Source organism: Cynocephalus volans, chromosome 8 (assembly GCF_027409185.1).
Source record: "Cynocephalus volans isolate mCynVol1 chromosome 8, mCynVol1.pri, whole genome shotgun sequence".
NCBI lineage: Eukaryota > Metazoa > Chordata > Mammalia > Dermoptera > Cynocephalidae > Cynocephalus > Cynocephalus volans.
The window spans coordinates 96,255,018-96,270,331 of NC_084467.1; the positions used below are offsets into that span (position 1 = coordinate 96,255,018).

The window sequence follows — 15,314 nt, forward strand, 5'->3', positions numbered from 1 at the left end:
CCCACTGTTCCCTAAAACTGTTCTAGCTCAATCCAGTGGTAATTTCTCAGTCCCATCCAGACTTCATCTATCAGTATATGATAGAGCTATGATCACTCTCACCTCTTAGAAAGACTTTCTTCTCTTGGCTTCCAGGACACCAGATCTGCTGCGAGTTTTTTAGGTTTTTTTGTTTGTTTTTGTTTTTTTTACTTCCTTGGTGCCTCCTTCTCTGTCTCTTTGATTTTTTCCTCATCTCTTTGAGCCCTAAATCTGGCAGTTCCCTAGGGCTCAGTTATTGATCCTCTATCTGTCTGTCTATCTAACTCTGTCTCTATCCAGATGTTGGGAAAATAGAATAGTTTGGTCAGGCCCCCCCCCCTCAGGTCTGGTTGGGTCTGATGCAGCACATTCTTTGTAAACAAATTGTGTGTGTGGGTGGAGTTAATGCGCATGCATGCAAATGTATCTTTTTAGTTTGCTGCTAGTGTGTGTGTTCTAGAAAGTGTGTGGAGCAGTGGCCCTGAACTGCTGGTCAGCAGAGAGCGTGCATCTAAAAAGAGAGCATGTTTACTTTGCTGGCAGCTGCTCAGTTTTTCTTTGGACTTTGTCGGTAGCAGTTGAGTTTCTGAGTTTCTCTTTGTACTGCCTAGCTCTGAGATATGTGTGTGCAGAAATAAAGACTACTCTTTCTTCCATCAAGGCTCCAAGGACCTTTCTTCCAGTTACCTAGTTTGTAGAACTGTGTGTGAAGGGTTTGTGAATAGGCTTGAGGGCTCTGTGAGCTCCAGACCTAGCTCTAGCTCTACACCAGGCTCTTCTATTTTCATCCTTTTGGTGATCTCATCCAGTATCATGGCTTTAAATACCATCTGTATATTGATGATTCTTAAATTCATACTTCTAGTCTAGACCTCATTCCTGACCTCCAGATTCGTATATCCAAATGCACTCATGACTTCTCTATGTACATATTTGACTGGCAGCTCAGATTTACCATGTATAGACACCCAATCTCCCCACCAGCATCAAACCTGTTTCTCCCAGAATCTTCCTCACTTTAGCTAATGATAATTCCATCCCTTTGGGCCCCAAATCCTGACTCTCCTCTTCCTCCTACTGTCTATATCCAAATCATCAGAAGATTTTACTAGCTCTACCTTCAAAATATATCCAGAATTTGACTGCTTCTTTCCCTCTACTGCTCTGCATACTTGTCACCTCTCACCCAGAAGACTGCAAAAGCTTCCTAACTAGTTTCTTTGCTTCTGCACTGCCTACTTATTTTCTAGTACTCAGCCAGAGTCACCCAATTGAAAATAAGACAGATTTTGTCTTCCTCTGCTCAAAACCTTCCAAAGGCTTCCTATGTCAGAATAGAAACCAACTCCTTACCGTAACCTACAAGGCCCTACACACAGTTGGCCCCCGCCTCCTCCTCTCCAGCTGCACCAGCCTCCTTGCTATTTCTCAGACCTGAGGGGCAACCTGCCACCTCAGGATCTTGGCAATTGCTGTTTTTTCTGCCTGGAAGGCTATTCCCCAAGATGTGTGGCTTGTTTCCCATTCCCTTTTAGGTTTTTCTTGAAATGCCATCCCATTCCCTATCCCATTTCCTGTTTTATTTTCTCCTCAGTGCCTATCGTTCCCTAACATACTCTATATTTTACTTATCTCTGTCTTTCCTCAGTAGTATGTAAGCCCCACGAAGGCAGGACCTTTTGCGTTTTGTTTAATGTTGTGTCTCCAATACCCAAAATAGTATCTGGCACATTGTGGGCCCTCAATAAATGAATGAAATAGATGTATAGTACTCCACTGATGGAATTTATTTAACTGATCCTCTGTTGTTGAAGATGTAAGTTGTTTCCAACTTTTGGCTATTATAAACAGTGCTAAGATAAGCCTCTTTTTACACACACCTTTCAGCTCATTTGTCATTACTTCCTTGGAATAAATTCCTGGAAATGGAATTGCTGGGTGAAAGGATAAAATCATTTTCAGGCTTCTCGTATCCATTTATAAATTGCTTTTTGAAAGCTTTTTTAAAGTCAGTTTATTCTCTTACCAGTAATGCATAAGAGGTTTTTTTCCCCTACCAACATCACAACACAGATTTTTTCATCTTTGCCAACTATATAGCACACAAAAAAAATCATTGTTATTTTAATATTCATTTCTTTTGTTTAATTACTTTTTAACATAACTTTCATTTTTCTACTCATTCTCATCCACTGTTTAAATTTATTTAATTATGTAATAATTGATATATATAAGATATACATATACATATTTATGAATTATTAACCCACTACTCAGTTTAGGAATTAGAACATAATCCATGCTGACAAAACTTTGTGGGGGCTTATCTCCAATCCCAGCTTTAGATGTAACTGCTGCCCTAAGTTTTGGTTTTCTGTTCCTTTAAAAAAATTTTTTTTTTCACATACATATGTCTCCCTAAATAAAATCTTATTTACTTTTGTTTATTTTTGACCTTTTATTTTTCAGCACCATGCTCACCCAGTGAGCGAACCGGCCATCCATATATGGGATCTGAACCCATGGCCTTGGTGTTATCAGCACCACACTCTCCCAAGTGAGCCACGGGCTTATTTTTTATTTTTATTTTTATTTTTTTATTTTTTATAAGATGACCGGTATGGGGATCTTAACCCTTGGCTTGGTGGTGTCAGCACCATGCTCTCCCGAGTGAGCAACCAGCCATCCATATATGGGATCTGAACCCACAACCTTGGTGTTATCAGCACCACACTCTCCCGAGTGAGCCACGGGCTGGCCCTATTTTTGACCTTTTAAAAATACATCGCACTATTATGTAGTCTTATAAGATTTGCTTTCCTAACTTGACATTAAGCTTCTAAACTCATCCATGTTATTTCATGTTACTATACTTTGTTCATTTTCAGTGCTGTAAAATATTCCTTTGTGTGCATATTCCACAATTTTTAGGTTCATCTCCTGTTGATAGGCATTTGGGTTTCCAGTGTTATGCTACCTCAACCAAAGCTGCTATTGACATTGTTGAACCTGTCTCCTGGTGCACAGGTGCAAACTTCTCAAAGGAATAAGACTAGAAGTGGGGTTCTGGGTAGTGGGGGGGTGTGCAGATTCATCTTTACAAGAGAATGCCAAATTGTTTTCCCAAGTGAGGGAGCTAATCATAATTTATTCTTTGATGACTCTAGAGACTGAGATTCCATGAAGGACCTTAGTCACTGCTATGATCTGAATGTTTGTGTCCCCCCAAATTCATTGTTGATATCTAATCCCCAATGCAGTAGTATTAAGAGGTGGGGCCTTTCAAAGGGGATTAGGTTCCATGAGATTAGTGCCCTTATAAAAGAGGCCCCAGGGAGCTTGTTTGCTCCTTCGACCATGTGAGGACACGTAGAAGGTACCTTCCATAAGAAATGGGCCTTCACCAGATATCCAATCTGCTGGCACCTTGGTCTTAGACTTCCCAGCCTCCAAAACTGTGAACAATAAATTTCCATTGTTTGTAAGTTACCCAGTCTAAGGTATTATGTTATAGCAGCTCGAACAGACTAGGACAGTCACTTTAGCCCCAGAAATACTAAGTTGGGGCTTAACTGTGGGGCCACTCTCCCTTCATAAGTTATGTCATTTCTTCAGAGTTCTTAGGGGTCATGTTTCCCTAGAGTAAACATGCTTTACAGATTTCTTCAGTTTTCAGTGATTTTTAATTTGATGCATTCCAGGTTGGATGGGTTTCTTCTGTTTTCAAAGCTGGAAAGACATAGTCACACCCACATTACTACTAAATACAGGTTGGGTGAAAGCAACTTCCAGGGGTCAGCTTCTAGAAATTGGTAGCAACTTAAGGTCTCAAGATACGATCTTAGGATAAAATAGAAGTATCACTAGATAGAAGATAGCGACTGCTCTCTACTACCTAAGAAGAGACTTAGTTATTGTAATACTTTCAAGGAAGTGCTCTGTGGGTACATCTAACCTCCCATATCCAGATTTGGTGGATTCAGTTACACTTTAGAGTTTCCTTTACATCCGGGATGAATCCTAAAAAGAGGGGTTTAATGCTGCCTTAGACACTGAAGGGACTAACTTCTGAGAAAAGGATATTACCAAGAACTGTCTAGCCCTATGAAATTTAGATAATTTCTGCAAATATGGATCTTGTTCATACTCCAATGGTCCAATAATGGAGTTCTTCTTTGCCTGTGTCCTCCTTATTTTACAGGAAATTGTTAACTAGAGAACCTTAAATTCTTAATCACAATGTAGGTTCCTCTGCCCCATAACCTTTCAGTTAAAAAAGAAAAAAGGGGCTGAGCCCGTGGCGCACTCGGTAGCGTGCTGCGCTAGCAGCGCGGCGATGCACTCCCTGGCTGAGCGCCGGTCACGGAAAAAAAAAAAAAAAAAAAAAAAAAAAGAAAAAAGGATCTGTGACAGCTAGCTTTTACTGTGTAACAAACCACCCCAAGATGTAATGGCTTAAAACAGTAACCATTGTTTAGCCTTCAATTCTTCATTTTGACTGGGTGGTTCTTCTGGTCTGGAGCAGAATGGTTAATCTCTGCTGGGCTCCCTTATGCAACTGTGGTCAGCTGGTGGGTTAACCACAAGCTAGATGATCTAGGATGACTCACCCAGATGTCTGATATTAACAGGCTGTTGACTGGGGTACCCAGGGTCTTGTGGCCTCATCCTCCAGCTGGCTAGCTCAGACTCATGTATGTGATGGTCTCAGAATTCCAAGTGCAATAAGAGAGCAAGCCATAATATGCCAGCTCTTTTCAAGCCTCTGCCTATGTCATGATTACTAATGTCCTATTGGCCAAAGCAAGTCACATGGTCAGGCCATGAAATAGACTACACTTCTTGATGGGAGGTCCTGCAATGTCACATTGTGAAGGGGCATAGGGATGGAGAGAATTTGTTGCTACTTTTGCAGTATATCCCTGTGAAAACATGATTGGTACAAATAACCAACCTCTCTGATAGATTTGTGGTTATAAATTTGGTTAAATACTATGAAAGAAAAGTGAAGGATAGGAGAGATTTTACCAAGAGGCCTAATTTACAGTATACTACAAGATGTTTTATATACTTCCAGCATCTTGCTGGAAAGATGACATATGAGAATTTTTAATCACAGTATCTGTGATTAGATCACTCCTTCAGGAATACAGCAAGAAAACTCCAGCACAGTAGTGAAATATCATACTCAAGGCAAAGCCCACAAAGTATTGATTTTGGAATGGGACTGAACTCCAAATTTCCCTATTTCCTTTTGGCCTATTAAATAATATTTTTAAACAGCTTTTTTTTTTTTTTTAACAATGATGCTTTCTTTCTTTTTTTTATTGAATCATAATTGATTATACATATTTTTGGGATTCAATGTTGACATATGTTGATCAAATCAATATTACTAGTATGTATATTGTTACAAATTGTACTTATTCTATATGCCCCTTGTCCAATCTCTTCCTACTTCCCTCTCTCTCCCCACGCCCATCACTGATAACCCTAGATTTCTTCTCTCCTTCTGAAAGAGTAATGGTTCCTCTGTTGATTTGTTGCCTAGATGATCTGTGTTCAGGTCCCCCAATATAATCATAGAGCAGATGCTTCTGTCACTCTGGAATGGGCTTTGTGGAGAGAGACATCCTCTTCTTTTCTTTGGTCTCTGCTGGTGACTTTCCTTGTGTCAATGCACTCTAATGGCTGGCAGACCATCTGCGTGGTGATTGTGACGTCTAGCCACTTTCGTGGCAGCCATGGTTACTATGGTGGCTGTGGTGGGCTACCCACATGGATGTGATGTTATGTTTTTGGCATACTCCTTGGCACTGGTGGTGTGCCTGGTTGTGTGTGGGGGGTCCAGTCCCCGGCTCCATTCCCTCGGCCCCTGGCAGGGCCCCGGGGCAGATACTTTCTTATTCTAGTAATTCAAGAAATATAGAATGGAAGACAGGACAAAAAACTTACCCAAAATTTCATAACTGGTAAAACTCACTGCAACCATTTTGTTTTATCTTTCCAGGCTTCTTTCTATCTTTATAGACTTTCTATTTTTCTATAGTTATATGTATAGCTATAAATATATAATTATCCATAAATCAGATCATATCACACATGCTGTTTTATAACCTCCTTTTTTCATGCAATAACATGCAGGGGACATTGCTACATGTTAATAAATACAGGTCTACTTCATCATTTTTCAGGATGTGTATGAGGGGGTCTTCTAAAAGTTCATAGAAAATACATATTATGAAAAAACTACACATGGATTAATAAAATTTTTGCACCAAAATAAACTTATACTGACTTGTTATAACATGTCTGAACAGGATCTAGTTTGAGGCACTAAGAAGGATAGGACATCAGTTTGAAAACAGTGCCTATCAGAGTAACGTGAATTCTACTAAAATTGAAGCAAGAACAAACATCAAATTTATGGTGAAGCTTGGGGGGAAGAGTGGTGATATCTTGATGCTTTATAAAAAGTTTACAGGGACAATGCCCCAAAGAAATCAGCAGTTTACAAATTTATAACTTGTTTTAAGAAAACACGAGATGATGTTGAAGGCAAAGCGCACAGTTGCAGACCATCCACAGAAATTTGCAAGGAAAAAAATTAATTTTTTTGGTGCCCTAATTTAAGAGAACCAATGATTAACAGCAGAAACAATAGCCAACACCATAGACATTTCGATTGGTTCAGCTTACACAATTCTAACTGAAAAGTTACAGATGAGCAAACTTTCCATTCAATGGGTGCCAAAACTGCTGCACCCAAATTAGCTGCAGACAAAAGCAGAGCTTTCAATGGAAATTTTAGATGAGGGGATCAAAATCCTGAAACATTTCTTCAAAGAACTGTAACAGGAGATGAAACGTGGCTTTACCAGTATGATGCAGAAGACAAAGCACAATCAAAGCCATGGCTACCAAGAGGAGAAGTGGTCCGGCCAAAGCAGAAAGGACCAGTTAAGAGCAAAGCTCATGGCAGCAGTTTTTTGGGATGGTCAAGGCATTTTGCTTGTTGGCTTTCTGGAGGGTCAAAGAACAATAACATCTGCTTATTATGAAAATGTTTTGAGAAAGTTAGCCAAAGCTTTAGCAGAAAAATGCCAAAAAAAGCTTTACCAGAGAGTTCTTCACTGCAGCAATGCTCCTGCTCATTCCATTCTTCTCAACAAACAAGGGCAGTTTTGCAAGAGTTTTGATGGGAAATCATTAGATATCCACCTTACAGTCCTGACTTGGCTCCTTCTGGCATTTTGTTGTTGTTGTTACCTATTCTTAAAAAATCTTTAAAGGGCACTCTTTTTTTCTCAGTTAATAATGTAAAAAAGATCACATTGACATGGTTAAGTTCCCAGGATCCTTAGTTCTTTCGTGATGGACAAAATGGCTGGTATCGTTGCTCACAAAAGTGTCTTGAACTTGATGGAGCTTATGTTGAGAAATACAGTTTATATTTTTTTATTTTTATCTTTTAATTTCATTTTTCCATGAACCTTTAGAAGTTCCTTTGCATAATACATCAGCCAATTCAGATAGCTTCCAACTTCTAGTAGTATAAACAATACTGGAGTGAATACCTTTGCATATGCATATTAGTAGACATTTGCTCATTTGCCATTCAGTTAACTCCTTAAATTATGTTTAAAATAATAAAAATGAGGATTCTTTATTATTTTAAAAAATATACATAACCAATGCGCATGTATATTTTATATTGATCCATGTTACTCAATTTCTCTTTTGGAGAAATGGCACCAATTTTACTTCCCATTAATCTTGCACACACTTACATTTCTCACATCCTTGGCAATGCTATCAATCCTTTAAAACTTTGGTAAATTGTTAGGCAACACATACACACACACCCTTTTATTCTTTCTTGGCCCATAACTGAAGAACCCCGTGGGTGTCAAAAAGGACCCCACCGCAAGTGAGCTCAGAGCATTTCTAGAAGTTATTACTGCAACTGAGAGATATTTTTTGGCTCCTCATCCTCCTGCTTCTGCTTCCTTGTGTGCAGTCTCTTTTTAAACCTACACCAACCTGGATACACAATTTATGACTTCTTAGTGTGCCAAGAATTCATCTACATACACACAAACATACACACCAAGCGACAAACAACACCACTACAGCAATTCAACACAATAAGCAACGTAGTCTTCATTAGAAATTTTTTTTTCAGCAGAAAAGGATTTAATTTATTCCACAGCAACAATATAAAAATCCCTATACATCATTCTTACTCTTCCAGATCCCTTCTCAGCTGCCTCCCCCTCCACCCAGTCAGGAGTAAAGAAAACAATTCACCTTCACCCATGCTACACCCAGCCACCCCTCTCCTCTTTTACATGTCCCCATCCAGGTGGTTGGGGAGAAGGTTGTTTGGTTTGAAAAGCAGAGTTAATACTCTCAAATACCACTGCAATTGACTTGTAGTTATAAATTTGGTGAAGTGCTATGAAAGAAAAGTGAAAGCTATGATGAGAGGTTATGACAAGGAGACAATTCAGGTGGGGAAGGTGAGCACAGGCCTCTCTGAGAGTGAGTTTAAATGGTGATCTGAAGAGTGTAGAGACATCTGGCAGGTAAAGATGAGGGGACAAGCTTGTGGGCAGGAAGCAGGCTGGTGCGTAGGGGATGGCCAGAAGGCCGGTGTACATAAACTTACACTTGTAAAATGAAGTATACTGTATCCCCATTTTAAAATTTCAGAAACTGTTATATTTTCTGGATTTTAGGATTTTAATTAAAGGAGGGGGGTATGGGGTTTTTAAAAAAAATTGTTATCATTTACTTTTTCATTATAAAAGTAATGCATACATATTATAATCATTCACATTTATTGAGTGTTATAAGTGACCTCCATGTATGAACTCATTTAGTCCCTACAATAACTCTATGAGGTAGGTGCTATTAATATCCCACCACTTCTCTACCCCACACCATTCCCTCTCCCCTTTTCTGGTGTATATTTATTCATAGCACTCTTTACCATCTGATATATATTTTACATATATGCTTGTGTGTACATACATAAACACATATGTATTTTAATTATCTGTCTCTTCTAACCAGGTCAGTATTCTTGTATGTTTTATTCATTTCTATATTTCTAGTGCCTGTCACATAGTAGATATTTAAAAAATTTCCCGAATGAATCCCCATTTTGTAGATAACTGCACAGAGTGATTAGCCTGTCCAAGGTTACTCAGCTAGTAAAAGGTCAGGATTTGAGGCAGCTGGGCTTTTAACCAATGTACTATTTTTTGCCCATTCATGCTAAAAATACAAATAGTACAAAGGGTATGAGCTGAAAAGTAGAAGTTTCTCCTCACCCCTGCAAATCACCAAAGGCTAACTTCTGTCAACATTTGTTTAAATATGTTCTACTTGAAATGTTTTCTGCCTATTGAAGCACATCTGTGTATTCTTTTTTACTTTCCGCAAAATCCACAGCAGAATATTTGTCCTATTCTGTACTTTACTGTTTTCATTACTGTAGCCCTACTTCTTTATTTTTAACAACGCAATTGAGATTCATTTTATGTATGTACCATTGTTTATTGAAACAGGAACTTCTTGATGAATAGGTTGATTCCAGTCATTTATATTACAACAGAGCTACAGTGAACATCCTCCTACATGTACTGCTGCATACTTGAGTCTATCTGTAGAATAAATTCTCAAGAATAGAATTAGCAGGTCAAAGAATATAAGCGTTTAACATTTTTATAGAAGTGCGTGAAGTTGGTAGCATGGATTTTTGAAGACGTCGTTAGTCTTCTCTATCTGGGGTCAGCTGACAGGCTCGGGGAGGCTTCGGCTATGAGGATGGCCAGGAGAACTCATTCTCATTTGGGGATCACTGAGACAGACACAAGGGCTGGGTTGAAGAGCCTGAGGCTTTATCTACCTGCCACTTTGCCTGAATCAGGGCAGACGGGCCGCATGGCTAATTCTGCCAAATTTTGCAAAAATAAGCTAGTCAAACTTACAGCTTTTGCTCAGTCTGTATTGTCCCTCTGGTAAGTGATAAAAATTGTAGTGTTTGCCACATTTCTTTCTTAAACTCTTCTCTGTGTTGTACCAGATAAAGAACTGAACAGATAATTATAGTTAGTGTTCAGCAGTTGCTGAAAGAGAATATATTTTTCATACTTCCTAGGCTCTCCACTTTTCAAATTCCTTTAAATCTGAGATGCCTAATATGCGGTTATCACCTTTTTTTTCTTTTATCTTCGTTTGTCATGTATCATTAAAGGCATTTAAAAAGACCCACAAAACTATGCAGTGCAAAAAAAATAAATGAATTGAGTTTCATAGGACTAGAATGTGGTTTCCTAAATCTAAATCTTGCTGCTGATACAAATAAAAGGAAAAAAAAAAAAAAAAAAGGGACTTTAATTGTAATAAGTCTGCACACTAATTGGAGAATCCCTCTCCTCACCCCATGGGGGGAAAAAAAGGAAAGCTGTTCCTGAATTAGAAACAAACTGAAGAAAGAGAACTGAAATTGGCTACTTTTCTACTTGAAATAGATTACTTCAGTCTCCAACCCCAATCATGTGAAAATAAAAGAGTGGCTAGTTAGCCACCAAGAGAAAAAGATATAGGGACATCAATTACTATATATGTTCTGGCTTTATTCAAATTCTTGTAAGAATGGTTCTGACTCAGACAGCATTTGGGAGAAATCAGGCATGTCAAGCTCTGCTCTATACATCGGTTAGATGCTCAGTACAAATTTGAATTAATGGGTCAACTTATTTTTCTTGTCAAAAATATTTAAAAGAGGGCCAGCCCATGGCTCACTCGGGAGAGTGTGGTGCTGATAACACCAAGGCCATGGGTTCGGATCCCTATATAGGGATTGCCAGTTAGTTCACTGGCTGAGCGTGGTGCTGACAACACCAAGCCAAGGGTTAAGATCCCCTTACCGGTCATCTTTTAAAAAAAAAAAATTAAAAATTAATGCTAGAACTTTCATTTACACAGCTATGTGAATCATCTGTAAGAGAAAATATTTAAAAAGCTAGCAGGAAGTCAGATGAAAATAAAGAACTACAGAAAAAGAAAAAGGCATATTTTTAAAAGAAATACAGAGTTTTTTAGTCATGGATTACCTAAAAGGCTATCCCTAATTCTTATATTCACCAGTAGTTTTCTCCAGGTGTAGATTCCTATATTTCAGGGGAATGTGTGATTGTGGCTAATGCACCTGATTGCTTGTAATGCAGGCAATGGCTTATGGCTTGTACATTTTCGTTTCAGTGGGATGATGAGTAATGAAGGGAATGGACATGAATAAGTATGAGCATATAAAGGTGGTACCACTGAGAGTATTCAAATAGATTCCCAAGAACTCCCTACAGTAGATGGGTGCTTATCCTCAGGTGGGTCTGAACCTTTGTGGTAATGAGAATCTCGCTATTTCTGAAGGAAAACCATGTCAGTGGGTAAAAACAGTACTATTTTTTAAGCATTTGTAATTGTTAAGTGATTTCTGAACATTATAAGCCAAAACTTACTACCAGCCCCCCTTTTTTAGATTTCATATGCTTCAGAATTTTCTCCTTAGATTTGATGCCAGAACCCAAATAGATCTAGGACAGGCTTTTTGTACTACTCTGCAAATTCACTTCCTGTTGCCCAAAACCAAGGATATTATCTCCATAGAGCTCCATTTCCCAACTTATAAAATAGGAGGACTCATCAGTTTCTTAAAGCCTTGGTTGGACTGAGAACCTGGACTCTGAACATTCAAGGAGACCTACCTGTAGCTTGTTCTGGGATGCGTTTAAGAAAGTAACTTAAGATTAACCTCTGGTGGTCACTGTACTAAGCATAAGAAACTGCAAATTTTTTCTTAGACATTATTGTGAATTTTTATGACAGAAAGCTGTTAGATACTGGAAAAGAGTTTTAAAGAAATTGTGGACATTTATAATAAAATTAAAATAAAATTAAAAAGAAGATAAAAGCCTGGCCATTTAGCTCAGTTAGTTAGAGCACAGCTTTGTAATATCAATCAAGGTCATGGGTTCAGATCCTCATACTGGCCAGCCACCAAAAAAATAAAAATAAAAAAGATAAAAATAAAACAAAAAAAGAAATTGTGAACATTCTTTAACTGAAACTCCTTAAAAACTCCTGTAGATATCTGTTATCCTCAACGGAGAGGAAGGGATTACATGAACTCTGGAGAGCCTTTAGAATTCAATTATCTAATGCAGGGAAAGGAAAGGTCTTTGCCTCTGACACAAGAAGCTTCATATTTACCAGTTAAGCAAGATCATGGGGTCATCTGATGACCCCATTATTTCTGACATCCATTTCTTCCACCCTATATGCTTTCTGTTTTTTATCCCTCTCAGGAATATTGGCAAATACTGTCTACATTGGTAGCTGGTTCTAGAGAATAGATATCATCAGAGTACTTATAGTTTGAAAATATCAGTGACAGATTCCCTCTAGAGAGCATGGGTGATTGTTTTTTCTACCAAATGCTTTTGTCTTATATTTAAAATTTTTAATCTTGTGCACTTTAAAATAATTTATTCACCAAGTATTTATTGAATATAATGGATTGAAAGAGACATAGAAGAATTATATGATATGAAACCAACACCAATGGAACATACAGCGTTTAAGGGAACAAGTGGTTCCAAGCGGTTCCAAGCAGTTCCAAGCAGAGATCGAGTGCACGGTGGAATGAGGCCAGTTAGGAAGGAGCAGTGGGCAGAACACAGTCTCTGGAGACAGAGTTCATAACCCAGGCAAAGATTCACTGGCTGAGACTCAGGCAAACTGCTAAATCTCAGCATCTCATTTACCAAAGGAGCTCATCGTGTTTAATTCAGAGGATTGTTGAGAAATAAGACATGCACATTAACCATCTGTATTAGATCCTAGAGCTGCCCTAACAAAGTACCACAAACTGAGTGGCTTAAACAACAGAAATGTATTCTCTTAGAGCTCTGGAGATTAGAAGTCAGAAATCAAAGTGTGAGCAGGGCCATACTCTCCCTGACTTCTCTAGGGAATAGTGCTTCCTTGCCTCTTCCTAGCTTCTGTGGTTGCTGGCAGTCCTTGGGGTTCCTCGGCTAGCAGCTCCATCACTCCGATCTCCGCCTTCACTTTTGCAGGTGTCTCTCTGTGCTTCTCTCTGTTTTCACATGGCCTTCTGATAAGGACACCGGTCATTGAATTTAGGTCCCGTGATAATCCAATATAACCTTATCTTAGCTAATTATATCTGCCAAGACACTGTTTCCAAATAAGGTTACATTCTAAGGTCCCAGTGGGCATGAACTTTGGAGGGACACTATTCAACCCAGTACACTGGCACGTAACATGTACTCAATATGTGGAAGCTGTTATGATTATTAAGTGACAAAATGCAAATGAGTGGAGAAAAATTATTTCAGCATGAGCTGGAGTGGTTAAGAAGAGCTTCACAAAAGAAGTGAGAGTCAATCAGGGCTTTAAAAAAGTGGTAAACTTTAGATAAGAACTAAAAATGTAGTAGAGTCTATTAGGTAGGGAGAACCAGCATATCAATTTTTTAACAATAGAATTATTAACCTTATCAAATCAACTATTAGGGAGACAGAAATCTCCTTTGGTCCAATAGGAATTAAAAACTGTTGTCTTTTTCTGAATGGATAACCACATCTATTAGTTATCTATTGCTTTGTAACAAATTACCCTAAAACTTAGCAGTTTAAAATAACACTTATTATCTCACAGTTTCTCTCATGGGGTTACAGTCAAGAGGTCTACTAGGGCTGCAGTCATCCAAAAACTTGTTTAAAATTTGAAGATCAGCTTCCACGATGGTTCATTCACATATTTTTAGCAGGAGTCTCAGATCCTCAGACTCTCCATAGAGCTGCTTGAGCATCCTTATGATATGACAGCCAGCTTCCCCCAGGGCAGGCAGGCAGGGAGACAGCAAGGAAGAAGCCATAATGCCTTTTAATCTCAAAGGTCATGTACCATCACTTCCACCACATTCTGTCCATTAGAAGCAAGTCACTAAATTCACCCCAATGCAGGGGAGGAGAATTAAGCTCTGTGTCCCTCCTTAAGGAAGGAATATCAAAGAATCTATGCACATATTTTAAATCACCACACCACAGAGTATAATGAAATCATCCATTCCTTTAGCTGTTGGACTAATTTTCTAAATTTGATGTTCCTAAGTCTCCATGTTAACATTATCATTTCAGTAATCATTCTGAGCATTCACAATGTGCCAGACACTGTGCTTGAAGCTGGGAATTTGGAATGAATTGGTCCAGTTCTTGCCGTCAAAGAGTTTACAGTTTAGTGGGGGAGAGGGAATATGTCCATAAATATAATGCATTATATATATATAATTATATATATTAAACATATATAATTAATATATAAACATATAATTATATATATAAACATATATGTATATAAGTTTTTGTTATATAAAAGAGATGAAAGTGAATATAAACAGAGGGCTTTGAGTTTGCAACTATAATAGGGAAACTGGAGAAATTAGAAAAGGCTTTAAGGGTAGGTGGCATCTGAAGGCCTAGGGCAGCATCCAAAGCTTAGCCTGCCCCCTGGTTTAGAGTAGGTCTTAGACAGGTCACTGGAGAGGGACATTCTGGGCCAGGAGTTGGGAATGTGCAGGGTAACCAGAGTCACTTCATTGAAAGGGGGAGAAAAAGAATAGGGAGGTGGTTTGAGGCCAGTCTTGGAGGCCCTTATAGACTGGTGAGGAGAAAGGTTGGACTCGATTCTGAACATGCTGGACAATAACTTATGTTTTTTGAGCAGGGGAGTGGTACATTTAGATATGTGTTTTGGACAAGAAAAGACTGGAGCAAGAGAAACTAGTGGGTATGGATGTAATAACTCATTCATTCACTCATTCAAAATTTATTGCAGACCCAGTGTGTGCCAGGTATTGTTTATAGAGAACTTACAGTTTAGTGGGAGAGATACATATTAATCGAATCATCACAGAGATAAAATTACAACTGTGACAAATACTACAAAGGAAAGGTACATGGTGCAAGGAAAGCACATATTAGGGGATTTGACTCAAGCAGGAAGTTCAGGGAACTCTTCTTGGTGTAGTGATGACTGAGCTGAGGACTGGAGGATGTCCAGAAGTAATTAGCCACGAGGAGATAGGAATTGGCACATGCAAAGGCCATGAGATGAGTACAAAGGCCTGAAAGAAGGCCAGTGTAGTGGGAAGGAGAACATGGTTAGAAATGAGGTAGGAGAAGAAGGCAAGGATCAAA

The 15,314-nt window shown here is 38.7% G+C and overlaps 1 protein-coding gene across 2 annotated transcripts in view; it reads left to right on the plus strand.

Annotated features, from left to right (window-relative positions):
• ELAPOR1 (endosome-lysosome associated apoptosis and autophagy regulator 1) overlaps positions 1 to 15,314 on the plus strand; it is an 86,641-nt gene that overhangs the window by 6,428 nt on the left and 64,899 nt on the right. The gene's annotated exons all lie outside the window — the stretch shown is intronic.